The sequence below is a fragment of the Lampetra fluviatilis genome, unplaced genomic scaffold, assembly GCF_964198595.1.
Source record: "Lampetra fluviatilis unplaced genomic scaffold, kcLamFluv1.1 SCAFFOLD_894, whole genome shotgun sequence".
Classification (NCBI taxonomy): Eukaryota; Metazoa; Chordata; class Hyperoartia; order Petromyzontiformes; family Petromyzontidae; genus Lampetra; species Lampetra fluviatilis.
Window position 1 is genome coordinate 15,028 of NW_027620995.1, and position 25,670 is coordinate 40,697.

The window sequence follows — 25,670 nt, forward strand, 5'->3', positions numbered from 1 at the left end:
GAGACACAGGGGGGGAGACACGGGGAGGAGACACGGGGAGTAGACACGGGGGGGGAGACACGGGGGGGGAGACACGGGGGAGACACGGGGGGGAGACACGGGGGGGAGACACGGGGGGGAGACACGGGGGGGAGACACGGGGGGGAGACACAGGGGGGAAGACACGGGGGGGAGACACAGGGGGGGAGACACGGGGGGGAGACACGGGGGGGAGACACGGGGAGGAGATACGGGGGGGAGACACGGGGGGGAGACACGGGGGGGAGACACGGGGGGGAGACACGGGGGGGAGACATGGGGAGACACGGGGGAGATTCAGGAAGACGTAGCAGACATCGTCAGGGGTCGGGATGGAGCCCACGACCTCCTGTGTAGCAGGCAAGGGAGTTAACATCTCCGAACCCTTTCGATTTAAATCTTTCGTGACTGCAGGGATTCATCTCCTTGGTTCTTTCGGTAAAGTGACGTCGAATGGAAGTAATAAAATAATGAGGAGAAACTTTTCTTTTATCATTTCCATTCTAAATAATAATAAAAAAATGTTATTTTATCATTTCCATTCTACGTGACTTTACCGCAAGAACCAAGAAGATTTCCTAGCCCCCCCCCCCCCCTCTTTCCCTGTCCGTCGTGTGGGCTACACGGGGGACCTTTGTCTGTGTGCCGAGCGCAGCGAGCTCCCGGCTGCAGTGGCTGAAGAGGAACCAGGCGCTGCTCCGAATGTTTCTCAGCTACTGCAACTTGCACGGAGCGCTGGGTGGAGGGTTAGCCTCGGTACGCATGGAGCTGATCCTGCTACTGCAGGAGTCACTGCAGGTGGGTGGGTGGGTGGGTGAGTGAGTGAGTGAGTGGGTGAGTGAGTGGGTGGGTGGGTGAGTGGGTGGGTGGGTTAGTGGGTGGGTGAGTGGGTGGGTGAGTGAGCGAGTGAGTCAACAAGTGAGTGGGTGAGTGAGCGAGTGAGTCAACGAGTGAGTGGGTGGGTGGGTGGGTGAGTGAGTGAGTGAGTGAGCGAGTGAGTCAGTGAGTGAGTGAGCGAGTGAGTCAACGAGTGAGTGGGTGAGTGAGCGAGTGAGTCAACGAGTGAGTGAGTGAGCGACTGAGCGACTGAGTCAACGAGTGAGTGGGTGGGTGGGTGGGTGAGTGGGTGGGTGGGTGAGTGGGTGGGTGGGTGAGTGGGTGGGTGGGTGAGTGGGTGGGTGGGTGAGTGGGTGGGTGGGTGAGTGGGTGGGTGGGTGGGTGGGTGGGTGGGTGAGTGAGTGGGTGGGTGAGTGGGTGGGTGAGTGGGTGAGTGAGTGAGTGGGTGAGTGAGTGAGTGAGTGGGTGAGTGAGTGAGCGAGTGAGTCAGTGAGTGAGTGAGCGACTGAGTCAACGAGTGAGTGGGTGGGTGGGTGAGTGTGTGGGTGAGTGGGTGGGTGGGTGGGTGAGTGGGTGGGTGGGTGAGTGGGTGGGTGGGTGAGTGGGTGGGTGGGTGAGTGGGTGGGTGGGTGAGTGGGTGGGTGAGTGAGTGGGTGGGTGAGTGAGTGGGTGAGTCAACCTGCACGGAGCGCTGGGCGGAGGTTTAGCCTCGGTACGAATGGAGCTGATCCTGCTACTGCAGGTGGGTGGGTGGGTGGGTGAGTGGGGGGGTGAGTCAGTGAGTGAGTGAGTGGGTGGGTCAACGAGTGAGTGGGTGAGTGAGCGAGTGAGTCAACGAGTGAGTGGGTGAGTGGGTGGGTGAGTGGGTGGGTGGGTTAGTGGGTGGGTGAGTGGGGTGGGTGGGTGAGTGGGTGGGTGAGTGGGTGGGTTGGTGAGTGGGTGAGTGGGTGGGTTGGTGGGTGAGTGGGTGGATAGGTGAGTGGGTGAGTGGGTGAGTGAGTGAGTGAGTGGGTGGGGGGGTGAGTGGGTGGGTGGGTGAGTGGGTCAGTGGGTGAGTGGGTGGGTGAGTCAGTGAGTGAGTGGGTGGGTGGGTGAGTGGGTGAGTGGGTCAACGAGTGAGTGAGTGAGTGAGTGAGCGACTGAGTCAACGAGTGGGTGGGTGGGTGGGTGAGTGGGTGAGTGGGTGGGTGGGTGAGTGGGTGGGTGGGTGAGTGGGTGGGTGGGTGGGTGGGTGAGTGGGTGGGTGGGTGAGTGGGTGGGTGGGTGGGTGAGTCGGTGAGTGGGTGGGTGGGTGGGTGAGTGGGTGGGTGGGTAAGTGGGTGAGTGAGCGAGCGACCCGACCAATCACAAGTGACGTCTCCGCCCCCCGTCTCCAGGACGACACCCCCACAACTGTGGGGGAGGGGGTGGGGGCCGGGGTGGGGGTGGGGGTGCCCCCCCCACCACCCCCCCCACCGCCCCCCCCGCTGCTGGTGTGGAGTCCGGCCCGCACCGTGATCCCCGGGCCGGCTCAGCACCTGGGCCTGCTGTCGGGAGACATCTTGGAAGCCTTCTCCTGTCTCCAGGAGCCTCCACATCCACGCAGACCCTGCCAGCAGGTGGGGGGGTGGGGGGGGGGTGGGTGGGTGAGTGGGGGGGTGAGTGGGGGGGTGAGTGGGTGGGTGGGTGGGTGAGTGAGTGGGTGGGTGGGTGAGTGAGTGGGTGGGTGGGTGGGTGAGTGGGTGGGTGGGGGGGTGAGTGGGTGGGTGGGGGGGTGAGTGGGTGGGTGGGGGGGTGAGTGGGTGGGTGGGGGGGTGGGTGGTTGAGTGGGGGAGTGGATAGGTGAGTGGATAGGTGAGTGAGTGGGGGGGGTGGGTGAGTGGGGGGGGGGTGGATAGGTGAGTGGGTGGGTGGTTGAGTGGGTGGGTGAGTGGGTGGGTGGTTGAGTGGGTGAGTGGGTGGGTGGTTGAGTGGGTGGGTGGGTGGGTGGTTGAGTGGGTGAGTGGGTGGGTGGTTGAGTGGGTGGGTGGGTGAGTGAGTGGATGAGTGGAGACATCCTGGAAGCGTTCTCCTGTCTCCACGGGCCTCCACACCCACACAGGCCCTGCCAGCAGGTGGTTGAGTGGGTGAGTAAGTGAGTGAGGGGTGGTTGAGTGGTTGGGTGGTTGAGTGGGTGAGTGGATAAATGGGTGGCTGGGTGGTTGAGTGGGTGAGGGGCTAGGTGGGTGAGTGGGTGAGTGGATAGGTGAGTGGGTGGGTGGTTGAGTGGATAGGTGAGTGGGTGGGTGGGTAGGTAGGTGAGTGTGTGGGTGAGTGGGTGAGTGGGTGGGTGGGTGGGTGAGTGGGTGGGTGGGTGGGTGGGTGAGTGGGTGGGTGGGTGGGTGAGTGGGTGGGTGGGTGGGTGAGTGGGTGGGTGAGTGGGTGAGTGGGTGGGTGGGTGGGTGGGTGAGTGGGTGGGTGGGTGGGTGAGTGGGTGGGTGAGTGGGTGAGTGGGTGGGTGAGTGGGTGAGTGGGTGGGTGAGTGGAGACATTCTGGAAGCGTTCGCCTGTCTCCACGAGCCTCCACACCCACGCAGGCCCTGCCAGCAGGTGGGTGAGTGGGTGGGTGAGTGGGTGAGTGGGGGGGTGAGTGGGGGAGGTGAGTGGGGAGGTGAGTGGGTGGGTGAGTGATTGGGTGGTTGAGTAGGTGAGTGGGTGGGTGAGTGGGTGGGTGGGTGGGTGGGTGGGTGAGTGGGTGGGTGAGTGGGTGGGTGAGTGGGTGGGTGGGTGGGTGGGTGAGTGGGTGAGGGGGTGGGTGAGTGGGTGAGTGGATAGGTAGGTGAGTGGGTGAGTGGGTGGGTGAGTGGGTGGGTGAGTGGGTGGGTGAGTGGGTGAGTGGGTGAGTGAGTGAATGGCTGAGTGAGTGAGTGGGTGAGTGAGTGGGTGAGTGGGTGGGTGAGTGGGTGGGTGGGTGGCTGAGTGAGTGGGTGGGTGGATAGGTGAGTGGGTGGGTGGTTGAGTGGGTGGGTGAGTGGGTGGGTGAGTGGATAGGTGAGAGGGTGGGTGGTTGAATGGGTGGGTGAGTGGGTGGGTGGTTGAGTGGGGGAGTGGATAGGTGAGTGGATAGGTGAGTGAGTGGGGGTGGATAGGTGAGTGGGTGGGTGGTTGAGTGGGTGGGTGGTTGAGTGGGTGAGTGGGTGGGTGGTTGAGTGGGTGGGTGAGTGGGTGGGTGAGTGTGTGGGTGGTTGAGTAGGTGAGTGAGTGGGTGAGTGGGTGAGTGGAGACATCCTGGAAGCGTTTGCCTGTCTCCAGGAGCCTCCACACCCACGCAGACCCTGCCAGCAGGTGGGTGAGTGGGTGGGTGAGTGGGTGAGTGGGTGGGTGGGTTGGTGAGTGGGTGGGTGGGTGGGTGGGTGGGTGAGTGCGTGCGTGCGTGGGTGGGTGGGTGGGTGGGTGGGTGAGTGGGTGGGTGGTTGAGTGAGTGAATGGATAGGTGAGTGGATAGGTGGGTGAGTGGGTGGGTGAGTGGGTGGGTGGGTGAGTGGGTGAGTGGGTGGGTGGGTGGTTGAGTGAGTGAATAGGTGAGTGGATAGGTGGGTGAGTGGGTGGGTGAGTGGGTGGGTGGGTGAGTGGGTGAGTGGGTGGGTGGGTGGTTGAGTGAGTGAATGGATAGGTGAGTGGATAGGTGGGTGAGTGGGTGGGTTGTATCGTCAACATCACCGCCACACCTCTTCACTCATCCACTCCCCGTGTCTCCCCGTGTCTCTCCCCGTGTCTCCCCGTGTCTCCCCGTGTCTCCCCGCCCCCCCTCCCCGTGTCTCCCCGTGTCTCCCCGTGTCTCCCCGTGTCTCTCCCCGTGTCTCCCCGTGTCTCCCCGTGTCTCTCCCCGTGTCTCCCCGTGTCTCTCCGTGTCTCCCCGCCCCCCCTCCCCGTGTCTCCCCGTGTCTCCCCGTGTCTCCCCGTGTCTCCCCGTGTCTCCCCGTGTCTCCCCGTGTCTCCCCGCCCCCCCTCCCCGTGTCTCCCCGTGTCTCCCCGTGTCTCCCCGTGTCTCCCCGTGTCTCTCCCCGTTGTCTCCCCGTGTCTCCCCGTGTCTCCCCGCCCCCCCCTCCCCGTGTCTCCCCGTGTCTCCCCGTGTCTCCCCGTGTCTCCCCGTGTCTCCCCGTGTCTCTCCCCGTGTCTCCCCGTGTCTCCCCGTGTCCTCCCCGCCCCCCCCTCCCCGTGTCTCCCCGTGTCTCCCCGTGTCTCCCCGTGTCCTCCCCCGTGTCTCCCCGTGTCTCTCCCCGCGTCTCCCCGTGTTTCCCCGTGTCTCCCCGTGTCTCCCCGCGTCTCCCCGCGTCTCCCCGTGTCTCCCCGTGTCTCCCCGTGTCTCTCCCCGTGTCTCCCCGTGTCTCCCCGCCCCCCCCTCCCCGTGTCTCCCCGTGTCTCCCCGTGTCTCCCCGCGTCTCCCCGTGTCTCCCCGTGTCTCCCCGTGTTTCTCCCCGTGTCTCCCCGTGTCTCCCCGCCCCCCCCTCCCCCGTGTCTCCCCGTGTCTCCCCGTGTCTCCCCGTGTCTCCCCGCCCCCGCCCCCCCTCCCCGTGTCTCCCCGTGTCTCCCCGTGTCTCCCCGTGTCTCCCCGCCCCCCCCCTCCCCGTGTCTCCCCGTGTCTCCCCCGTGTCTCCCCGCCCCCCCCCTCCCCGTGTCTTCCCGTGTCTCCCCGTGTCTCCCCGTGTCTCCCCGTGTCTCCCCGTGTCTCCCCGTGTCTCCCCGTGTCTCCCCGCCCCCCCTCCCTGTGTCTCCCCGTGTCTCCCCGTGTCTCCCCGCTCCCCCTCCCCGTGTCTCCCCGTGTCTCCCCGTGTCTCTCCGCGTCTCCCCCGTGTCTCCCCGTGTCTCCCCGTGTCTCCCCGTGTCTCCCCGTATCTCCCCGTGTCTCCCCGTGTCTCCCCGTGTCTCCCCGTTTCTCCCCGCCCCCCCCCTCCCCGCGTCTCCCCGTGTCTCCCCGTGTCTCCCCGCCCCCCCCTCCCCGTGTCTCCCCGCGTCTCCCCGTGTCTCCCCGCCCCCCCCTCCCCGTGTCTCCCCGTGTCTCCCCGTGTCTCCCCGCCCCCCCCTCCCGTGTCTCCCCGTGTCTCCCCGTGTCTCCCCGTGTCTCCCCCGTGTCTCCCCGTGTCTCCCCGTGTCTCCCCGTGTCTCCCCCGCCCCCCCTCCCCCGCGTCTCACAGGTGCAGGTGATGTACTCCCTGGGCGCGTCTCTGTCGGCCTGCGTCCACCAGTCTCTCTGCGACAGTCCGGGAGAGAGGTGGGCACCTAGGGGCACCCCCAGTGGCAGCTGTCTCTGTGCGTCAGCCTGCTGTCAGTAGCAGCAGCAGTAGTTGTATTAATGGTTGTGGTGGTGGTGGTGGTATTAGAAGTTGTGGTGGTGGTGGTAGTTGTCGGTGGTAGTTGTGTTGGTGGTGGTAGTGGTGGTAGTGGTGGTTGTGGTGGTAGTTGTGGTAGTTGTGGTAGTTTGTGGTGGTGGTGGTAGTGGTGGTGGTGGTGGTGGTGGTGGTAGTGGTGGTAGTGGTGGTAGTTGTGGTGGTGGTAGTGGTGGTGGTATGTGGTGGTGGTAGTTGTGGTGGTAGTTGTGGTGGTAGTGGTAGTTGTGGTAGTGGTGGTTGTGGTAGTGGTGGTAGTAGTGGTAGTAGTGGTGGTTGTGGTAGTTGGTGGTAGTGGTGGTAGTTGTGGTGGTAGTTGTGGTGGTAGTTGTGGTGGTAGTTGTTGTGGGTGGTAGTTGTGGTGGTAGTTGTGGTGGTGGTAGTTGTGGTGGTAGTTGTTGTGGTGGTAGTTGTGGTGGTAGTTGTGTAGTGGTGGTAGTGGTGGTTGTGGTTGTGGTAGTTTGTGGTAGTTGTGGTAGTTGTGTGGTGTGGTGGTTGTGGTGGTTGTGGTAGTTGTGGTGGTAGTGGTGGTAGTTGTGGTGGTAGTGGTGGTGGTAGTGGTGGTGGTTGTGGTGGTTGTGGTGGTGGTAGTGGTGGTGGTAGTGGTGGTAGTTGTGGTGGTTGTGGTGGTAGTTGTGGTGGTTGTGGTTGTGGTGGTTGTGGTTGTGTTGTTGCGTGTTTGTGTCTCTCAGCTGGTGCGACTCTCCGTGGTTCTCCGGCATGACCTACACCGCCGCGGCAACCGCTGCCGTGTGGCAACCGCCTCCACGGCAACCGCCCTCCACGGCAACCGTCGCCACGGCAACAACCGCGCCGCCACCACCACCAGGGCCCGGCACCACCACTAGCACCACGACATCCCACGGCGTCTCCATGCCGACCTCGGCTCCAGCCAGCTGGCCTGGTGGGTGGATGTGGGGGGGGGGTGGGGCGGGTGGGGGTGGGAGGTGGGGGGGGTTGGGGGGGTGGGGAGGTGTGGGGGGGAGGGGGGGGGGGGGGAGGTGGGGGGGGGGAAGGTTGGGGGGGAGGTTGGGGGAGGTGGGGGGGGAGATGGGGGGATAGGTTGGTGGGGTGGGGGGGGGAGGTGGGAGGTTGGGGGAGGTGGGGTGAGAGGTGGGGGGGGAGGTGGGGTGGTGGGGGGTGGGGTGGGGGGGGGAGAGGGAGAGGGGTGCATGGCTCTTGCTCAAAGCTCCCTGACCCCTCACCCCCTGACCCCTCACCCCCTGACCCCTCACCTCTGACCCCTCACCCCCTGACCCCCTCACCCCTGACCCCTCACCCCTGACCCCTCACCCCTCACCCCTCACCCCTCACCCCTCACCCCTCACCCCTCACCCCTCACCCCCTCCCACCCTAAAACCAGGCCCCGCATTTGCCAGCCTGGATCACCGACACCACCGCCACCACCACCACCACGGTGACAGCGACGACGACGGTGGTGATGGTGGTGGTGCTGGTGGCGTTGGCGGTGTTGGTGGTGGTGGCGGTGGTGGCGGTGGTGGTGGTGGTGGTAGTAGCCCCACGTCATCGTCGGCGCTGCGCCGCTTGCTGTGCGAGTCTCTGCTGGGGGTGTACGTGGCGTTGGTGTCTCGAGCGCTCTCCACGCACGACGGCTCGCTGCTCTACCGACTGGCCGCCCGCCCGCCCGGCACCGCCGCCGCCTGGCGCGCCGTCTTCGGGGGCTACGCCGGTGCCGGTGCCGGTGCCGGTGCCGCGCCGGCTAGACCGGCGGCACCGCCGGGGGGCGTTCAGCAGCGGCGGCAGCGGCAGGAGGAGGGGGGCGTAGAAGGTGAGGGGAGAGTCGGGGCGACGGGTTATGGGCATTGTCATCGTCGTCGTCATCGTTGTCGTCATCATCATCATCATCAACACCATCACCATCACCACCATCATCATCACCACCATCATCATCAACACCATCATCACCACCATCATCACCACCATCATCATCATCAACACCATCACCACCATCATCACCATCACCACCATCATCATCATCACCACCATCATCATCATCACCATCACCACCATCATCATCATCAACACCATCATCATCACCACCATCATCATCACCACCATCATCATCATCATCACCATCATCATCAACACCACCATCATCACCACCATCATCATCACCACCATCATCATCATCATCACCATCATCATCAACACCACCATCATCATCAACACCACCATCATCACCATCATCATCATCAACACCATCATCATCAACACCATCATCACCACCATCATCACCATCACCACCATCATCATCATCATCACCACCACCATCATCACCACCACCATCATCACCATCACCACCATCATCATCAACACCATCATCACCACCATCATCATCACCACCATCATCACCACCATCATCACCATCACCACCATCATCATCATCATCACCACCACCATCATCACCATCACCACCATCATCATCAACACCATCATCATCAACACCATCATCACCACCATCATCACCATCACCACCATCATCATCATCACCACCACCATCATCACCATCACCACCATCATCATCAACACCATCATCACCACCACCATCATCACCATCACCACCATCATCATCAACACCATCATCACCACCATCATCATCACCACCATCATCACCACCATCATCACCATCACCACCATCATCATCATCACCACCACCATCATCACCATCACCACCATCATCATCAACATCATCATCAACACCATCATCACCACCATCATCACCATCACCACCATCATCATCATCACCATCATCATCAACACCACCTTCGCCACCATGACCACCACAGTCACCATGCCTGTGTCTCCTTCACCCCGTGTCTCCGTGACCCTGTGACCCCATGTCTCCGTGACCCCGTGACCCCGTGTCTTTGTCCCCGTGACCCCGTGTCCCCGTGTCTCCGTGTCTCCGTGACCCCGTGTCTCTGTGACCCTGTGACCCCGTGACCCTGTGACCTCATGACCCCGTGTCTCTGTGACCCTGTGTCTCCATGACCCCGTGTCTCCGTGACCCCATGACCCCGTGTCTCTGTGACCCCGTGACCCCGTGTCTCCAGGTGTCTCTGCAACAGTAAAGGATGGAGGGGAGCCACCAGGTGAGTGGGGGAGTGGTGGCGCTGCGGTTAGCGCTGCTCTACGAACCACACTCACAACCACCACAACAACCACCACCACCACAACAACCACAATCACCGCCACCACCATCACCGCCACCACCACACTCACCACCACAACCACAATCACCACGACCATCACCGCCATTACCACCACCACCACCACACTCACCACCACAATCACCACCACAACCACAATCACCACCACAACCACAATCACCGCCACCACCGCACTCACCACCACAATCATCACCACAACCACCACCACCACCACCACCACAACCATCACAATCACTGCCATCACCACAACCACCACCACAACCACCACAATCACCACCACTACAATCACCGCCATCACCACCGCCACCACCCCAATCACCACAACCACCGCCACCACCACAACCACCACAATCAACACCACCACACTCACCACCACAATCACCACCGCCACCACCACAATCACCACCGCCACCACCACAATCACCACCACAACCACCGCCAACACCACACTCACCACCACCATCACTACCACAATCACCACCACAACAACGGCCACCACATCACTGACCACCACCACATTGACCACCACAATCACCACAATCACCACCCACAATTACCGCCATCATCACCACAACCACCACCACAACGACCATAATCACCACCATCACCACTACAATCACCACCACCACATTCACCACCACACTCACCACAACCACCACCCACAATCACCACCACACTCACCACACTCACCACAACCACCACACTCACCACAATCACCACCACCACACTCACCACCACCACCACACTCACCACAATCACCACAACCACCACAATCACCACCACCACCACACTCACCACCACGACCACACTGACAACCACACTCACCACACTCACCACAACCACCACACTCACCACAATCACCACCACCACCACCACACTCACCACCACCACCACCACACTCACCACAACCACCACACTCACCACAACCACCACCACCACGGTGACCATGACAACCCCGCACCGCGCCTGCCACCTGCGTGCGTCCCAGTCGCCGTCAGCGGCCGCCGCAGGTTCAGCGTCAGGATGCTGGTCCCCGGCCGCTCCACTCCTACCCCCGTCGCCACCACCACCGCCACCACCGCCACCACCGCACCACCCGTGCCACCCGCCCCACCGCAGCAGACGCAGCAGCGGCGACCGCCGGGCCCGCCGGCATCGGCCGGTCGTGGCGGCGTTGGTGGCGCACGGCGCGCAACCTTCATCCCGCCGGAGCTGAGCATCTGGGATTACTTCATGATCAAGGTGGGCACAGACGTGGGGGTCAGTCGCTCGCTCGCTCGCTCGCTCGGTCACTTGCTCGGTCGGTCGCTCGCTTGCTCGCTCGCTCACTCGCTCATTCACTCACTCAGTCAGTCAGTCACTCGCTCACTCAGTCACTCACTGACTCGCTCACTCGCTCATTCACTCGCTCACTCGCTCGCTCGCTCACTCGCTCACTCGCTCATTCACTCACTCAGTCAGTCAGTCACTTGCTCACTCAGTCACTCACTGACTCGCTCACTTCGCTCGCTCGCTCGCTCGCTCACTCGCTCATTCACTCGCTCGCTCGCTCGCTCACTCACTCACACACACACTCGCTCGCTCATTCACTCGCTCACTCACTCGCTCACTCACTCGCTCACTCACTCACTAGCTCATTCACTCGCTCATTCACTCGCTCATTCACTCGCTCATTCACTCGCTCAGTCAGTCAGTCACTTGCTCACTCAGTCACTCACTGACTCGCTCACTCGCTCGCTCGCTCGCTCGCTCACTCGCTCATTCACTCGCTCACTCGCTCGCTCGCTCACTCACTCACACACACACTCGCTCGCTCATTCACTCGCTCACTCACTCGCTCACTCACTCGCTCACTCACTCACTAGCTCATTCACTCGCTCATTCACTCGCTCATTCACTCGCTCATTCACTCGCTCGCTCACTCGCTCATTCACTCACTCGCTCACTCACTCATTCCCTCGCTCACTCACTCGCACGCTCGCTCGCTCACTCACTCGCTCATTCACTCACTCACACACTCGATCATTCACTCACTCACACACACGCTCGCTCGCTCGCTCACTCACTCGCTCATTCACTCACTCACACACACGCTCGCTCACTCACTCGCTCGCTCGCTCACTCACTCACTCGCTCGCTCACTCACTCACACACACGCTCGCTCGCTCACTCACTCACTCGCTCGCTCGCTCACTCACTCACTCACTCATTCATTCACTCACACACACGCTCGCTCGCTCGCTCGCTCGCTCACTCACTCGCTTACTCACTCGCTCGCTTACTCGCTCACTCACTCACTCACACACACGCTCGCTCGCTCACTCACTCGCTCGCTCGCTCGCTCGCTCGCTCACTCACTCGCTCATTCATTCACTCACACACACGCTCGCTCGCTCGCTCACTCACTCGCTCATTCACTCACTCACTCACACACACCACGCTCGCTCACTCACTCGCTCATTCACTCGCTCACTCACACACACACGCTCGCTCACTCACTCGCTCATTCACTCGCTCGCTCATTCACTCACTCACTCACACACACGCTCGCTCGCTCACTCACTCGCTCGCTCGCTCATTCATTCACACACACACGCTCGCTCACTCACTCGCTCGCTCACTCACTCACTCGCTCATTCACTCACTCACACACACGCTCGCTCGCTCACTCACTCACTCGCTCGCTCACTCACTCGCTCATTCATTCACTCACACACACGCTCGCTCGCTCACTCACTCACTCGCTCATTCACTCACTCACACACACGCTCGCTCGCTCACTCACTCACTCGCTCGCTCACTCACTCGCTCATTCATTCACTCACACACACGCTCGCTCACTCACTCGCTCATTCACTCGCTCGCTCATTCACTCACTCACACACACGCTCGCTCGCTCACTCACTCGCTCGCTCGCTCATTCATTCACACACACACGCTCGCTCACTCACTCGCTCGCTCACTCACTCACTCGCTCATTCACTCACTCACACACACGCTCGCTCGCTCACTCACTCACTCGCTCGCTCACTCACTCGCTCATTCATTCACTCACACACACGCTCGCTCGCTCACTCACTCACTCGCTCGCTCACTCACTCGCTCATTCATTCACTCACACACACGCTCGCTCGCTCACTCACTCACTCGCTCACTCGCTCGCTCACTCGCTCGGTCACTTGCTCGGTCGGTCGCTCGCTCACTCGGTTGCTCGCTCGCTCACTCGCTCACTCGCTCATTCACTCACTCAGTCAGTCAGTCAGTCACTCGCTCACTCAGTCACTCACTGACTCGCTCACTCGCTCGCTCGCTCGCTCGCTCACTCACTCACACACACACTCGCTCACTCGCTCACCTCGCTCACTCACTCGCTCACTCTCTCACTAGCTCATTCACTCGCTCATTCACTCACTCACACACTCGCTCGCTCGCTCACTCATTCACTCACTCATTCACTCACTCGATCATTCACTCACTCACACACGCTCGCTCGCTCGCTCACTCACTCGCTCATTCACTCACTCACACACACGCTCACTCACTCACTCGCTCGCTCGCTCACTCACTCGCTCATTCACTCACTCGCTCGCTCGCTCGCTCGCTCACTCACTCGCTCATTCATTCACTCACACACACGCTCGCTCGCTCGCTCACTCGCTCATTCACTCACTCACTCACACACACGCTCGCTCACTCACTCGCTCATTCACTCGCTCGCTCATTCACTCACTCACTCACACACACGCTCGCTCGCTCACTCACTCGCTCGCTCGCTCACTCACTCGCTCATTCATTCACTCACACACACGCTCACTCGCTCGCTCGCTCACTCACTCGCTCATTCATTCACTCACACACACGCTCACTCGCTCGCTCGCTCACTCACTCGCTCATTCATTCACTCACACACACGCTCGCTCGCTCGCTCACTCACTCACTCGCTCATTCGCTCACTCACTCACACACACGCTCGCTCGCTCACTCACTCGCTCGCTCGCTCGCTCACTCACTCACTCGCTCGCTCATTCACTCACTCACTCACTCACACACACGCTCGCTCGCTCACTCACTCGCTCGCTCGCTCGCTCATTCACTCACTCACACACACGCTCGCTCGCATCGCTCGCTCGCTCACTCACTCACTCGCTCATTCACTCACTCACTCACACACACGCTCGCTCACTCACTCGCTCATTCACTCGCTCGCTCATTCACTCACTCACTCACACACACGCTCGCTCGCTCACTCACTCGCTCGCTCGCTCACTCACTCGCTCATTCATTCACTCACACACACGCTCACTCGCTCGCTCGCTCACTCACTCGCTCATTCATTCACTCACACACACGCTCACTCGCTCGCTCGCTCACTCACTCGCTCATTCATTCACTCACACACACGCTCGCTCGCTCGCTCACTCACTCACTCGCTCATTCGCTCACTCACTCACACACACGCTCGCTCGCTCACTCACTCGCTCGCTCGCTCGCTCACTCACTCACTCGCTCGCTCATTCACTCACTCACTCACTCACACACACGCTCGCTCGCTCACTCACTCGCTCGCTCGCTCGCTCATTCACTCACTCACACACACGCTCGCTCGCTCGCTCGCTCGCTCACTCACTCACTCGCTCATTCACTCACTCACTCACACACACGCTCGCTCGCTCACTCATTCACCTCCCCATTCCCCTCCCACCCCCCCCTCAAGCCGTTCTGCCCCCGTGGGGTGGACGCGTGGGTGGACTACGACTCGGAGGAGGAGAGCGAGGAGGACGACTCTGAGGAGGAGGACGACGAGGGGGAGGGGGGGGGAGGGGGAGGGGGGGGATGAGGGGGAGGGGCTTCTTGGGCTCGCCAGGAACAAGGGGGGAGAGCACAGCAACCCAGACTCGTACAGGTGGGTGCACCTAGCCTGGCACCGCCGCTGTGTGTGTCTGTGTGTGTCACTGTGTGTGTTGTGTGTCTGTGTGTGTGTGTCACTGTGTGTGTGTCTGTGTCTGTGTGTCTGTGTGTGTGTGTGTCTGTGTGTGTGTCACTGTGTGTGTGTGTGTGTGTCTGTGTGTGTGTCACTGTGTGTGTGTGTGTGTGTCTGTGTGTGTGTCACTGTGTGTGTGTGTGTCTGTGTGTGTGTCTGTGTATGTCTGTGTGTGTGTCACTGTATGTCTGTGTGTGTGTCACTGTGTGTGTGTGTGTGTGTCACTGTGTGTGTGTGTGTGTGTCACTGTGTGTGTGTGTGTGTGTCTGTGTATGTCTGTGTGTGTGTCACTGTGTCTGTGTGTGTGTCACTGTGTGTGTGTCTGTGTATGTCTGTGTGTGTGTCACTGTGTCTGTGTGTGTGTCACTGTGTGTGTGTGTGTCTGTGTGTGTGTGTGTCTGTGTGTGTATGTGTGTGTGTGTCACTGTGTGTGTGTGTCACTGTGTGTGTGTGTCACTGTGTGTGTGTGTCACTGTGTGTGTGTGTGTCACTGTGTGTGTGTGTGTCACTGTGTGTGTGTGTGTCACTGTGTGTGTGTGTCACTGTGTGTGTGTGTCACTGTCTGTGTGTGTGTCTGTGTGTGTGTAGTTGGTGCTTGATGCGCACCGCCCTCATCAGGCTCATCCTCTCCAATGTCAGAGCGTTCCTGCCAATGGCCGGCCTTGAGCTCAACGGTGACACACACAGACACACACAGACACACACAGACACACACACACAGACACACACACAGACACACACACACACAGACACACACACAGACACACACACACAGACACACACACACACACACAGACACACACACACACACACAGACACACACACACACAGACACACACAGACACACACACACACACAGACACACAGACACACACACAGACACACACACACACACACACAGACACACACAGACACATACACAGACACACACAGACACACGCACACACACACAGACACACACACACACAGACACACACATGCGTGTGCTGCATGCGCCTTGAGATGTGTGTGTAGATGGGGAGCGACAAGGACAAGGCTGAGACGTGGAATGTTGTGATCCCATCCCTTGAGACCCACACAGACAAAGCTATCCCCTGTAGCCTTGAGTGGGTGGGTGGGTAGGTGGGTGGGTGGGTGGGTGAGTGGGTGGGTGGGTGGGTGAGTGAGTGGGTGGGTGGGTGAGTGAGTGGGTGGGTGGGTGAGTGAGTGGGTGGGTGGGTAGGTGGGTGGGTGGGTAGGTGGGTGGGTGGGTGAGTGGGTGGGTGGGTGAGTGGGTGGGTGAGTGAGTGGGTGGGTGAGTCGGTGGGTGAGTGGGTGGGCGAGTGGGTGGGCGAGTGAGTGGGTGGGGTGGTGGGTTGGTGAGTGGGTGGGTGGGTTGGTCAGTGGGTGGGTGGGTGGGTTGGTGAGTGGGTGGGTGGGTGGGTTTGTGGGTGGGTGGGTTTGTGGGTGGGTTGGTGAGTGGGTGGGTGGGGTGGTGAGTGGGTGGGTCGGTTGATGAGTGGGTGGGTGGGTTGGTGAGTGGGTGGGTGGGTTGGTGAGTGGGTGGGTGGGTTGGTGAGTGGGTGGGTGGGTGGGTGGGTTGGTGAGTGGGTGGGTGGGTGGGTTGGTGAGTGGGTGGGTGGGTGGGTTGGTGAGTGGGTGGGTGGGTGGGGTGATGAGTGGGTGGGTGGGTTGGTGAGTCGGTGGGTGAGTGGGTGGGCGAGTGAGTGGGTGGGGTGGTGGGTTGGTGAGTGGGTGGGTGGGTTGGTGAGTGGGTGGGTGGGTTGGTGAGTGGGTGGGTGGGTTGGTGAGTGTGTGGGTGGGTGAGTGGGTGGGTGGGTTGGTGGGTGGGTTGGTGAGTGGGTGGGTGGGGTGGTGAGTGGTTGGGTGGGTGGGTTTGTGAGTGGGTGGGTGGGTGGGTTGGTGGGTGGGGTGGTGAGTGGATGGGTGGGTTAGTTGGTGAGTGGGTGGGTTGGTGAGTGGGTGGGTGGGTGGGTTTGTGAGTGGGTGGGTGGGTGGGTTGGTGGGTGGGGTGGTGAGTGGATGGGTGGGTGGGGTGGTGAGTGGGTGGGTGGGTTGGTGGGGGGGGGGTGGGTTGGTGGGGGGGGGTGGGTTGGTGAGTGGGTGGGTGGGGTGGTGAGTGGGTGGGTCGGTTGATGAGTGGGTGGGTGGGTTGGTGAGTGGGTGGGTGGGTGGGTGGGTGGGTGGGTTGGTGAGTGGGTGGGTTGGTGAGTGGGTGGGTTGGTGAGTGGGTGGGTGGGGTGGTGAGTGGGTGGGTTGGTGGGGGGGGGGTGGGTTGGTGGGGGGGGGTGGGTTGGTGGGTGGGTTGGTGAGTGGGTGAGTGGGGTGGTGAGTGGGTGGGTGGGTTGATGAGTGGGTGGGTGGGTGGGTGGGTGGGTGGGTGGGTTGGTGGGTGGGTTGGTGAGTGGGTGGGTGGGTTGGTGAGTGGGTGGGTGGGTGGGTTGGTGAGTGGGTGGGTGGGTGGGTTGGTGAGTGGGTGGGTGGGTTGGTGAGTGGGTGGGGTGGGTTGGTGAGTGGGTGGGTGGGTTGGTGAGTGAGTGGGTGGGTGGGTTGGTGAGTGGGTGGGTGGGTTGGTGGGTGGGTTGGTGAGTGGGTGGGTGGGTTGGTGAGTGGGTGGGTGGGTTGGTGAGTGGGTGGGTCGGTGGGTTGGTGAGTGGGTGGGTGGGTTGGTGAGTGGGTGGGTGGGTTGGTGAGTGGGTGAGTGGGGTGGTGAGTGGGTGGGTTGGTTGGTTGGTGAGTGGGTGGGTGGGTTGGTGAGTGGGTGGGTGGGTTGGTGGGTGGGTTGGTGAGTGGGTGGGTGGGTGGGTTGGTGAGTGGGTGGGTGGGTGGGTTGGTGAGTGGGTGGGTGGGTTGGTGAGTGGGTGGGTGGGTTGGTGAGTGGGTGGGTGGGTTGGTGAGTGGGTGGGTGGGGTGGTGAGTGGGTGGGTGGGTGGGTTGGTGAGTGGGTGGGTGGGTTGGTGAGTCGGTGGGTGAGTGAGTGGGTGGTTGAGTTGGTGAGTTAGTGGGTGGGTGGGTTGGTGAGTGGGTGGGTGGGTTGGTGAGTGGGTGGGTTGGTGATTGGGTGGGTGGGTGAGTGGGTGGGTGAGTGGGTGGGTTGGTGAGTGGGTGGGTGGGTGGGTGGGTTGGTGATTGGGTGGGTGGGTGGGTTGGTGAGTTAGTGGGTGGGTGGGTAGTGGGTAGTGTTTGAGCAGGTGAGTTGGTGAGTTAGTGGGTGAGTGAGTGGGTGAGTGGGTGAGCAGGTGAGTGGGTGAGTGAGTTGGTGTGTGAGTGGGTGAGTGAGTGGGTGAGTGAGTGGGTGAGCAGGTGAGTGGGTGAGTGAGTTGGTGTGTGAGTGGGTGAGCAGGTGAGTGGGTGAGTGAGTGGGTGAGCAGGTGAGTGGGTGAGTGAGTGGGTGAGTGAGTGAGTGAGTGGGTGAGCAGGTGAGTGGGTGAGTGAGTGGGTGAGTGAGTGAGTGAGTGGGTGAGCAGGTGAGTGGGTGAGTGAGTGAGTGAGTGGGTGAGCAGGTGAGTGGGTGAGTGAGTGGGTGAGTGAGTGAGTGAGTGGGTGAGCAGGTGAGTGGGTGAGTGAGTGAGTGGGTGAGTGAGTGAGTGAGTGGGTGAGCGGGTGAGTGAGTGAGTGGGTGAGTGAGTGGGTGAGTGAGTGAGTGGGTGAGTGAGTGAGTGAGTGGGTGAGCAGGTGAGTGGGTGAGTGGGTGGGTGAGTGAGTGGGTGAGTGGGTGAGTGAGTGAGTGAGTGAGTGGGTGAGTGAGTGGGTGAGTGAGTGGGTGAGTGGGTGAGTGGGTGGGTGAGTGAGTGGGTGAGTGAGTGGGTGAGTGAGTGAGTGTGGGTGAGTGAGTGGGTGAGTGAGTGAGTGGGTGAGTGAGTGAGTGGGTGAGTGAGTGGGTGAGTGAGTGGGTGAGTGAGTGGGTGAGTGAGTGGGTGAGTGAGTGGGTGAGTGAGTGAGTGGGTGAGTGAGTGAGTGGGTGAGTGAGTGGGTGAGTGAGTGGGTGAGTGAGTGAGTGAGTGGGTGAGTGAGTGGGTGAGTGAGTGGGTGAGTGAGTGGGTGAGTGAGTGGGTGAGTGAGTGAGTGGGTGATTGAGTGGGTGATTGAGTGGGTGAGTGAGTGAGTGGGTGCCTGGCACAAACCCCGTGGTGACATCACCGCCACTTAGTGGCGAACGGCGGTTGTTGTTGAGTGTCTAAGTGTTGTTGAGTGTCTGAGTGTTGTTGTTGTTGAGTGCTAAATGTTGTTGTTGTTGTTGAGTGTCTAAGTGTTTGTTGTTGAGTGTCTAAGTGTTGTTGTTGAGTGTCTAAGTGTTGTTGTTGAGTGTCTAAGTGTTGTTGTTGAGTGTCTGAGTGTTGTTGAGTGTCTGAGTGTTGTTGAGTGTCTGAGTGTTGTCGTTGTTGTTGAGTGTCTGTTGTTGTTGAGTGCTAAATGTTGTTGTTGTTGTTGAGTGTCTGAGTGTTGTTGTTGTTGAGTGCTAAATGTTGTTGTTGTTGTTGAGTGTCTAAGTGTTGTTGTTGAGTGTCTAAGTGTTGTTGTTGAGTGTCTAAGTGTTGTTGTTGAGTGTCTAAGTGTTGTTGTTGAGTGTCTGAGTGTTGTTGAGTGTCTGAGTGTTGTTGAGTGTCTGAGTGTTGTCGTTGTTGTTGAGTGTCTGTTGTTGTTGAGTGCTAAATGTTGTTGTTGTTGTTGAGTGTCTGAGTGTTGTTGTTGTTGACACCCCCCCCAGCGCTCCCCCTACACTCCACGCTCTCCCTGTCCGCCCTGCGTACCCTGTTGTTGTTGTTGTTGTTGTTGAGTGTCTGACTCGTTGTTGTTGTTGTTGTTGTTGACCCCCCCAGCGCTCCCCCTACACTCCACGCTCTCCCTGTCCGCCCTGCGTACCCTGTTGTTGTTGTTGTTGTTGTTGAGTGTCTGAGTGTTGTTGTTGTTGTTGAGTGTCTGAGTGTTGTTGTTGTTGTTTGTTGACACCCCCCCCAGCGCTCCCCCTACACTCCACGCTCTCCCTGTCCTGCCCTGCGTACCCTGTTGTTGTTGTTGTTGAGTGTCTGAGTGTTGTTGTTGTTGTTGTTGAGTGTCTGAGTGTTGTTGTTGTTGTTGTTGACACCCCCCCCAGCGCTCCCCCTACACTCCACGCTCTCCCTGTCCGCCCTGCGTACCCTGGAGCGCTGGGAGCGAGTGTCCCGGGCGATGCTGGATGCCACTGGGGTCCTCCTCCCGGCTTCCTGGACCCCGACACGGTGACCCCCGCGCACCTCCCGGCATCACCGCAGCCGCCGGCACCGGCGGCCCCGGCGGCACCGGCACAACAGCCGGTGCAGCAGCGGCACAGCCGGCACGCCGAGGGTGGAGGGGGCGGCTACTCGGGCAGCCATGGCGGGCGCCATCCTCGCCATCGGAGGCGGTGGCAGGACGCCATTCAGGTGAGCGGGTGGGGGGGTGGTGGTGGTGGTGGGGTGGGGGGTGGGGGGGGTGGGGGGGGGGTGTGGGGGGGGGGGTGGTGGTGGTGGGGGGGGAGGGGTGGTGGTGGGGGGGGGGGGGTGGTGGTGGGGGGGGGTGGGGGTGGGGGGGGTGGTGGTGGTGGTGGGGGGGTGGGGGGGTGGGGGGGGGTGGGGGGGGGGGGTGGGGGGGGGGTGGTGGTGGTGGGGGGGGAGGTGGTGGTGGGGGGGGTGGGTGGTGGTGGGGGGGTGTGGGGGGGTGGGGGGGGGTGGTGGTGGTTGGTGGGGGGGGAGGTGGGTGGTGGGGGGGGGGGGGGTGGTGGTGGTGGGGGGGGGGGGTGGGGGGAGGTGGTGGTGGTGGGGGGGGAGGTGGTGGTGGTGGTGGGGGAGGTGGTGGTGGTGGTGGTGGTGATGATGATGATGATGATGGTGGTGGTGGGGTGGTGGTGGGGGGGGAGGTGGTGTTGATGATGATGATGATGGTGGTGGTGGTGATGATGATGGTGGGGGTGGTGGTGGTGGGGGTGGTGGTGATGATGATGGTGGTGGTGGGGGGGGTGGTTGGGTGTGGTGGTGGGGGTGGTGGTGGTGGTGGTGGGGGTGGTGGTGGTGGTGATTGGTGGTGGTGGTGATGATGCTGGAGATGATGCTACTGATGATGATGATGCTGCTGCTGCTGATGATGATGATGCTACTGATGATGCTACAGCTGATCGATGCTGATGATGATGCTGTTGGCTCCAGGTCCCACCACCGATCAGCGCTGCCCGTGGCGTCGTCTCTTGGTTGACGCTGCTCAGCAAGGAGCCGCTGCACTCCACGTTCCTGCGCTACTCACTCACTCGCAGGCGGCCTCAACACGAGGTGAGCTCACTCACTCACCCACTCACTCACTCACTCACCCACTCACCCACTCACCCACTCAGCCACTCACTCACTCACTCAGCCACTCGCTCACTCACTCACGTCACTTCACTCCACGTTCCTGCACTACTCACTCACTCGCAGGCGGCCTCAACACGAGGTGAGCTCACTCACTCACCCACTCACCCACTCACTCACTCACCCACTCACTCACCCACTCACTCACCCACTCACCCACTCACTCACTCACTCAGCCACTCACTCACTCACTCACCCACTCACTCACTCACTCACCCACTCACTCACTCACCCACTCACTCACTCACTCGCTGCACTCCACGTTCCTGCGCTACTCACTCACTCGCAGGCGGCCTCAACACGAGGTGAGCTCACTCACTCACTCGTCACTCACTCAGCCACTCACTCAGCCACTCACTCACTCACTCGTCACTCACTCAGCCACTCACTCAGCCACTCACTCACTCACTCACTCACTCGCCTCACTCACTCACTCACTCACTCGTCACTCACTCACTCACTCACTCACTCACCCACTCCACCCACTCACTCACCCCACTCACTCACTCACCAACTCACTCACTCACGTCACCCACTCGCTCACTCCCTCACTCACTCCACGTTCCTGCGCTACTACACTCACTCGCTGGCGGCCTCAACACGAGGTGAGCTCACTCATTCACTCACTCACCCACTCACTCACTCACCCACTCACTCAGCCACCGGCTCACTCACTCGCTCACTCGCTCACTCACTCACTCGCTGACACTCCACATTCCCTGCGCTACTCACTCACTCGCAGGCGGCCTCAACACAAGGTGAGCTCACTCACTCGTCACTCACTCACCTCACTCACTCACTCGCTCGCTCACTCACTCGCTCGCTCACTTCACTCACTCACTCGCAGGCGGCCTCAACACGAGGTGAACTCACTCACTCACTCAGCCACTCACTCACTCCACTCAGCCACTCACCCACTCAGCCACTCACTCACTCACTCGCTCACTCACACCACTCACTCACTCACTCAGCCACTCACTCACTCACTCACTCACCCACTCACTCACTCACTCACCCACTCACTCACTCACTCACTCGCTGCACTCCACATTCCTGCGCTACTCACTCACTCACTCACCCACTCACTCACTCACTCACTCGCAGGCTGGCCTCAACACGAGGTGAAACTCACTCACTCACTCACTCACCCACTCACTCACTCACTCACCCACTCACTCACTCACTCATTCACTCGCTCGGCTCGCTCACTCACTCGCTCGCTCACTCACTCACTCATCACCTACTCACTCGCTCACCCACTCACTCACCCACTCACTCGCTCAGCCACTCACTCAACTCACTCGCTCACTCACTCACTCACTCACTCACCCACTCACTCACTCACTCAGCCACTCACTCACATCACCCACTCACTCACTCACTCACCCACTCACTCACTCACTCAGCCACTCACTCACTCGCTCACTCACTCACTCACTCACTCGCTCACTCACCCACTCACTCAGCCACTCACTCACTCGCTCACTCACTCACCTCGCTCACTCGCTCACTCACTCACTCACTCGCTCACTTCGCTCGCTCACTCACTCACTCACCCACTCACTCACCCACTCACTCGCTCAGCCACTCACTTCGCTCACTCACTCACTCACTCACTCGCTCACTCACTCACTCACTCACTCACTCGCTTCACTCCACGTTTCCTGCGCTACTCACTCACTCACATCACACTCACTCACTCACCGCTCACTCACTCACTCACCACACTCACTCACTCACCCACTCACATCACTCACTCACCACTCACTCACTCACTCACCCACTCACTCGCTCGCTCGCTCACTCACTCTCTCGCTCGCTCGCTCGCTCACTCACTCACCTCACTCACTCACCCACTCACTCACCCACTCACTCGCTCAAGCCACTCACTCGCTCACTCACTCACTCACTCACTCACCCACTCACTCACTCACCCACTCACTCACTCACTCACCCACTCACTCGCTCAGCCACTCACTCACTCACTCACCCACTCAACTCACTCACTCGCTCACTCACTCACTCGCTCACTCACTCACTCACTCACCCATTCACTCACCCACTCACCCACTCACCCACTCGCTCACTCACTCGCTCACTCACTCACTCACTCACCCACTCACTCACCCACTCACTCACCCACTCACTCACTCAGCCACTCACTCACTCGCTCACTCACTCACCCACTCACTCACCCACTCACTCGCTCAGCCACTCACTCACTCACCCACTCACTCACTCACTCACCCACTCACTCACTCACCCACTCACTCGCTCGCCCGCTCAACGCTTCGGCTCGCTCGCTCGCTCACTCACTCGCTCACTCACTCGCCACTCACTCGCTCAGCCACTCACTCACTCACTCGCTCACTCACCCACTCACTCACTCACCCACTCACTCACTCACTCACCCACTCACTCGCTCAGCCACCCACTCACTCGCTCACTCACTCACTCACCTCGCTCCGCTCATTCACTCACTCACTCACTCACCCACTCACTCACTCACTCACTCGCTCACTCACTCACTCAGCCACTCACTCACTCACTCGCTCGCTCACTCACTCACTCACTCGCTCGCTCGCTCACCTCACATCGCTTCGCTCGCTCACTCACCTCACTCACTCGCTCACTCACTCACTCAGCCACTCACTCACTCAGCCACTCACTCGTCACTCACTCACCCACTCACTCACTCACCCACTCACTCGCTCGCTCGCTCGCTCGCTCGCTCACTCACTCACTCGCTTCACTCACTCACTCACTCACTCGCTCGCTCACTCACTCACTCACCCACCCACTCACTCACTCACTCACTCGCTCACTCACTCACCCCACTCAATCACTCGTCACTCACTCACCACATCACTCACTCAGCCACTCACTCACTCACTCACCCACTCACTCACTCACTCACTCGCTCACTCACTCACTCACCCACTCACTCACTCGTCACTCACTCACCCACTCACTCACTCAGCCACTCACTCACTCACTCAACCACTCACTCACTCGCTCGCTCACTCACTCACTCACCCACTCACTCACTCAGCCACTCACTCACTCGCTCACTCACTCACTCAGCCACTCACTCACTCAGCCACTCACTCACTCACTCGCTCACTCACTCACTCACTCAACCACTCACTCACTCGCTCGCTCACTCACTCACTCACCCACTCACTCACTCAGCCCGCTCACTCACTCACTCAGCCACTCACTCACTCACTCACTCACTCACTCACTCGCTCGCTCACTCACTCACTCAGGCCACTCACTTACTCACTCACTCCACCTCACTCAGCTCACTCACTCACTCAGCCACTCACTTACTCACTCACTCACTCAGCCACTCACTTACTCACTCACTCACTCGCTCACATCACTCACTCAGCCACTCACTCACTCGCTCACTCACTCACTCACTTACTCACTCACTCACTCGCTCACTTACTCACTCAGGCCACTCGCTCGCTCGCTCAGCCACTCACTCACTCACCCACTCACTCACCACTCGCTTGCTCACCACCACCACTCAGCAGCTGTAGGCTGACCAGGGTGAGCTGAGTGGTGGTGATGGTGGTTGGTGTTGTTGTTGTTGTTGTTGTGGTTGTTGTTGTTGTTGTTGTTGTGGTTGTGGTTGTTGTGGTTGTTGTTGAGCAGCTGGATGCTGAGCAGGTTGAGCTGAGTGGTGGTGGTTGTTGTTGTTGTTATTGTTGTTGTGATTGTTGTTGTTGTGGTTGTTGTTGTTGTTGTGGTTGTTGTTATTGTTGTTGTTGTGGTTGTTGTGGTTGTTGTTGTTGTTGTTGAGCAGCTGGATGCTGAGCAGGTTGAGCTGAGTGGTGGTGATGGTGGCTGTTGTTGTTGTTATTGTTGTTGTGATTGTTGTTGTGATTGTTGTTGTTGTTATTGTTGTTGTGATTGTTGTTGTGATTGTTGTTGTGATTGTTGTTGTTATTGTTGTTGTGATTGTTGTGGTTGTGGTTGTTGTGGTTGTTGTTGTTGTTATTGTTGTTGTGATTGTTGTTGTTGTTATTGTTGTGGTTGTGGTTGTTGTGATTGTTGTTGTTGTTGTGGTTGTTGTTATTGTTGTTGTGATTGTTGTTGTTATTGTTGTTGTGATTGTTGTGGTTGTGGTTGTTGTTGTTGAGCAGCTGGATGCTGAGCAGGGTGAGCTGAGCGGGCCGGCTCGGATTGTGCACAAGGAAAGCGACGCCATCAACGCCTTCGCTGTCAACATGGTGAGTGGTGGTGGTGAGGGGTGAGTGGGTGGGTGGGTGAGTGGGTGGGTGAGTGGGTGGGTGGGTGAGTGGGTGGGTGGGTGGGTGAGTGGTGGGTGGGTGGGTGGGTGAGTGGTGGGTGGGTGAGTGGTGGGTGGGTGAGTGGGTGAGTGGGTGAGTGGGTGAGTGGGTGGGTGGGTGGGTGAGTGGGTGAGTGGTGGGTGGGTGAGTGGTGGGTGGGTGGGTGAGTGGGTGAGTGGTGGGTGGGTGAGTGGGTGAGTGGGTGGGTGGGTGAGTGGGTGAGTGGGTGGGTGGGTGAGTGGTGGGTGGGTGGGTGAGTGGGTGAGTGATTGGGTGGTGAGGGGTGGTGATGGGTGGTGAGGGGTGAGTGAGTGGTGGTGAGGGGTGAGGGTTGGTGAGGGGTGAGTGAGTGAGTGGTGAGTGGGTGAGTGGGTGAGTGGGTGAGTGGTGAGTGGTGAGTGAGTGGGTGGTGTCTCCGCCCAACACCCCCCCCCGTGGCTCTACAGGAGACTAACCCCCCGTGTCTCCCCCCCCCCCCCCGTCTCCCCCCATGTCTCCCCCGTGTCTCTCCCCCCCCCCGTGTCTCCCCCCCCCCCCTCGTGTCTCCCCCCCCCCCCCCCGTGTCTCCCCCGTGTCTCCCCCCCGTGTCTCCCCCGTGTCTCCCCCCCCCCCCCCCTGTGTCTCTCCCCCCGTGTCTC

The 25,670-nt window shown here is 60.2% G+C and overlaps 1 long non-coding RNA gene across 1 annotated transcript; it reads left to right on the plus strand.

Annotated features, from left to right (window-relative positions):
- Positions 1-14,205: 14,205 nt before the first annotated feature.
- Positions 14,206-20,573, plus strand: LOC144954638 (uncharacterized). Its single transcript, XR_013641297.1, has 4 exons — positions 14,206-14,294; positions 14,961-15,046; positions 19,468-19,774; positions 20,534-20,573. It is a non-coding gene; the product is annotated as an uncharacterized LOC144954638 (long non-coding RNA).
- The last annotated feature ends 5,097 nt before the right edge of the window (positions 20,574-25,670 follow it).